The sequence below is a fragment of the Lissotriton helveticus genome, chromosome 12 (genome assembly GCF_964261635.1).
Source record: "Lissotriton helveticus chromosome 12, aLisHel1.1, whole genome shotgun sequence".
NCBI classification, from domain to species: domain Eukaryota; kingdom Metazoa; phylum Chordata; class Amphibia; order Caudata; family Salamandridae; genus Lissotriton; species Lissotriton helveticus.
This window is the reverse complement of record NC_136073.1, coordinates 891245563-891250487: the sequence shown is the minus strand read 5'-3', so window position 1 is coordinate 891250487 and position 4925 is coordinate 891245563. Positions and strand designations below refer to the sequence as shown.

The 4925-nt window shown below is 41.1% G+C and overlaps 1 long non-coding RNA gene across 1 annotated transcript; it reads left to right on the top strand.

Moving 5' to 3' along the window:
• Positions 1-2859: 2859 nt before the first annotated feature.
• Positions 2860-4161, top strand: LOC144799555 (uncharacterized). The gene is made up of 3 exons (XR_013603835.1): positions 2860-2939; positions 3252-3337; positions 3965-4161. It is a non-coding gene; the product is annotated as an uncharacterized LOC144799555 (long non-coding RNA).
• Positions 4162-4925: the final 764 nt, after the last annotated feature.

The window sequence follows — 4925 nt, the reverse complement described above, 5'->3', positions numbered from 1 at the left end:
TTTAAGCTTAAATGCCCTGTTCTTAGCTCTACTGATAACATCTCTACTGTAACCCCTGGATAGAAATCTGTTCTCAATATCATTGGCACATGTGGAAAAGTCTGTTTCTTCACTACAGTTCCTGCGGGCTCTGTAGAACTCGCCAAAAGGAATCGAGTTAACCTGTGATCTAGGGTGCGCACTACTTCCGTGCAACACAGCTTTACACGCGGTCTCCTTTCTGAACAGTGTGCTACACAGTTTGCCATTTTGTACATAAAATCTCAGATCCAAAAAAGTTATTTCTGTCCGGCTATAGTTCATAGTAAAAGTCATATTAAATACATTGTTGTTCATGTACTCAAAAAACTTTAAGAGTTGATTCTCAGTACCCGTCCAGATGAACAGCAGGTCATCAATATACCTGCCATAGTAATTGATACAATCGTGCCATTCTGTACCACCAGGGCCCCAGATGTGCTTCGCCTCCATCCACCCCATATAGAGGCAGGCAAAGGACGGCGCAAATCTGGAACCCATGGCTACTCCGCATTTCTGGCGGTACCAGGTGTCCTTGAACAAGAAAACATTATTCTCCAAAATGATCTTTGACATTGCTAGGAGCATATTTGTATGGTCCAGCAGTTCTATCGGTCTCTTGAATAAAAAATATTCCAAACCCAAAATGCCCTTGTCATGTGTAATATTGGTGTATAATTGGGAAACGTCCATGGTGACCATTATCATTTCCGGCTCCCAATTAAAATCATTAAAGACGTTAAGTACGTCCTTAGTATCCCTAATGTACGAGGCAAGGCTGGTAACATAGGGTCGCAAAAAAATATCAACAAATTCCGACAATTTTTCGGTGGGCCCCCCAATGCCAGACACTATTGGCCTACCAGGAGGACAAGTAATGTCCTTATGAACCTTTGGCAAGGTATATGGCAAGGTATGTGGACGTTTCCCAATTATACACCAATATTACACATGACAAGGGCATTTTGGGTTTGGAATATTTTTTATTCAAGAGACCGATAGAACTGCTGGACCATACAAATATGCTCCTAGCAATGTCAAAGATCATTTTGGAGAATAATGTTTTCTTGTTCAAGGACACCTGGTACCGCCAGAAATGCGGAGTAGCCATGGGTTCCAGATTTGCGCCGTCCTTTGCCTGCCTCTATATGGGGTGGATGGAGGCGAAGCACATCTGGGGCCCTGGTGGTACAGAATGGCACGATTGTATCAATTACTATGGCAGGTATATTGATGACCTGCTGTTCATCTGGACGGGTACTGAGAATCAACTCTTAAAGTTTTTGAGTACATGAACAACAATGTATTTAATATGACTTTTACTATGAACTATAGCCGGACAGAAATAACTTTTTTGGATCTGAGATTTTATGTACAAAATGGCAAACTGTGTAGCACACTGTTCAGAAAGGAGACCGCGTGTAAAGCTGTGTTGCACGGAAGTAGTGCGCACCCTAGATCACAGGTTAACTCGATTCCTTTTGGCGAGTTCTACAGAGCCCGCAGGAACTGTAGTGAAGAAACAGACTTTTCCACATGTGCCAATGATATTGAGAACAGATTTCTATCCAGGGGTTACAGTAGAGATGTTATCAGTAGAGCTAAGAACAGGGCATTTAAGCTTAAACGGGATGCAACTTTGCAAACAAAATCGAAAAATACTGTGACTAAGAAACCGGTAAGATTTGTGACCAGTTACAACTTATGGTCGTCTAACATCTATGGTATCTTAAAGAAATACTGGTTTATGCTCACTGCAGATCCGGTCTTAAAAGATCACATTTTACCACATCCATCTATGACCTTTCGAAGAGGGGTCACGATTGGCAATATGATTAGTCCCAGCTACCCAACGATTGCACGCAAAACATCTTGGCTACACTCACACAATAAGGGCTCTTATAGATGTGGGAACTGCAGTATGTGCAGAATGTCACTACATGGGATCAAATACTTCAACTATAACAATTCGGGCACGTATCACATCAAAACCCATATTGACTGTACAACCACATACGTGATATATGCTATTCTCTGTAAATGTGGTAAAGTCTATATTGGGAGTACCATTAGGAAACTGAAGGACCGTGTCAGTGAACATTTCAGGGGTCTGAAAAATAGGGACAATAGAGTCCCAATAGCTGCGCACGCCATGGACTGCCCAGCTCAGACTGAACATTTGACTATGTCGTTCCACGGTATAGAGATGATGCCCAATGATATCAGGGGTGGGAATCGCGAACTTAGGCTACGACAGCAGGAAGCGCGTTGGATAATGCGTGTTCATGCGGTGGAGCAGGGCTTGAACTTTGATGATGAGTTACAATTCTTTCTGGTTTAGTGCCATAGCCATTCAGAACAGCGTTCTGTGCTCCAGAATGTGATGACCTCTTCATCTATGTATATATGTATAATTTGTGTAACTGGACCTGGTTTCAGCTCTTCACATATGTCGCACTGTTGGGAAGATTGTACAATGTAATTTTTGGGTGTGCTACCTTTTAAATTACATTTCGCCTGTAGTACCTTTTGCCTGTCATGTGTCTTACAAATCTGTCCACTTTATCTAGCTTTCCGCTTTTCAATAACAGAGGCTCTTAATGTGCCCTTCGTTTTTACTATTTTTTACTGTCTACACCTAACTGTACTGACATTCTCCTATCCCTTTGGGTTTCCCTGAGATTTGGGACACTTTGGGTTTCTGTGTAACATGGAACACGCTTTTTTCTATCCATTTCTACTTGACTACTTTAAAATGGCGACCACGGAATTGGATGTAGGTTAGTCCTACCTTTATTTTCCTCTTTTTGAACCATTGGACGTGACGTAGGGATATAGGAAGGAAATCAATGGCGCCGGAGTTGAACACTGTGCTATACGAGGGAACACACTGTTTTCCGAATAGGACCCCGCACTCGGAGGTATGTACTGGCGGGATTTGTGTTCAGAATGTTTTTTAGATTAAGTGGCTCTGGTCGGATTGGGTCATAGTAGCAATGTTAAGGATTTTGGAACTAGAGATGCGGTAATTAAGATGCAAAACGGGTTAGAATAGGGAATCCAGGGTGTTTGTGTGTTCTGGATATAAGATAGGACTACTAAGGAGAATGTCGTTCCTATAGTTTAACACCTCTAAGTTAGGTGACTCCCCTTTTGGTAATATTAACCAACCGCGGGTACCATTTAGAATGTACTTTTTTACTGTTTTTTTTTTTTTTTATTACGTCAAACAGGGATTTCTACAAACGACTTTGGGACTGAACTGTCCTTCATCTATGATAAATTGCATGAGCAAGACGCTTTTTATATGAAGATTGAAGTGAGTGCACACACTTTTACTATTTTGGATCGGTTTTCAGAATGTAAATGCTAGTAGGAGATACAGGTGGTTTGGACGTTTTGAGCCGAAATGTGCTCATTTTTCCTATGTTTTTCATAGATTTATGGTCTGAACAATACGCCTACACATACCTATGAGAAGTTCTGAATAAATAATTTTAGGTGAGCTGTTATGGAACCTTTTATCGCATGTTGCTTGGGAGGCACATTGTGTTTTTTAGGATAGGTTTTAGCACTAATGAGGGTGCGTGTTTGGGTTTCTTTCTTTTGGATGTGATTTTATTTTGGCTTTCATCTGCTGGTTACCACTCTCATTGCCTAATCTTTTTCAGGCAATCTCTGACTATCACTGGTGTCTTGGGGGTTGGATTACTTTCCGGTTCATCTATGACATTTTGCTTCCTCTCACTTTGGATGAAATGTAATGTAAATACTTATGACCTTTGCGCTAATGTCAAGACTTCTGTGGTCTTTTGTACGTTAGTATGGTTGCCACTTTGTATTATATAACTGTAAATAGGATATTTTTCTTTTTCTCTTTTTGACAATTATGTCTGCCTAGTGGAATGTGATGGTGATTATGTCTTTTGTAACATTGTACTTACAGCCCTGACGAAGTCAAATGGTCTTAACGACCTAGACGAAACACGTGTTGGCGGCATTTTGTGGTTTATTTGTGACTATATGAAGATTGGACCATATCAGTTGAAGGAATGAAACACTTTTCTATGAAGAATAAATGAAGAGCACCTAAAATATTGGGACTTGCTGATTTGAATTGATTTGAATTTCTTGTAGCTCAGGATCTGGCATGAGCCTATCACAGGGCCAGACTGGGCATGAGCCTATCACAGGGCCGGACTGGACATGAGCCTTTCACAAAGAAAATGTTGGCAAAAATTGCACGTTCTGCAACACTTATTTAATTTCCTTATATAGTCAATTGTATTCAAAGCATAGTAAATGATGACCTTTCAGTACCCCAGGATACCAGAATCTTTATTGGAGCTCTTCAATGATTCCCTCACTGTTACCCTTCAACAGTGCCCCACATCTCTCCATAGCCCCTCCCTCACATGCATTTAATTAGTTTTATAGCGCCTCTCATACCAGTGAAGGGTGTCGGAGCATTTTACATCACACACATACAGAGACAGCGAATCAAACGTGTGTAAATCAGTGTACAGAACATGTTACATAAGACAAAGGGGACTACAAGGTGTAGGATTCATATGTCATCCATACTGGCACTGGCACTTTCTAACAGTGCTTGGTCTGGAGAAGCACAGAGCCACAGACTCAGGATTCAGAACATAACACAGTGGTTAGGGTTGACTTTACTAATAAGAATGTATTTCTACCCAAATAACCCCTTTTTAGCAACATTGGGATAATGAAAGACTCCGAAAAACACATGACTTTCTAACCTGTACCATGCAGTTTGCATGCATCTCTTTGATGGCAGCTCATAGCTAAGCATGGGCATATTTTGCGGATTCGCAATCCGCAAATTTGCGGATTTGCGTATTTGCGGATTGCGAAAATCCGCAAATTCCACGAATTCTCGC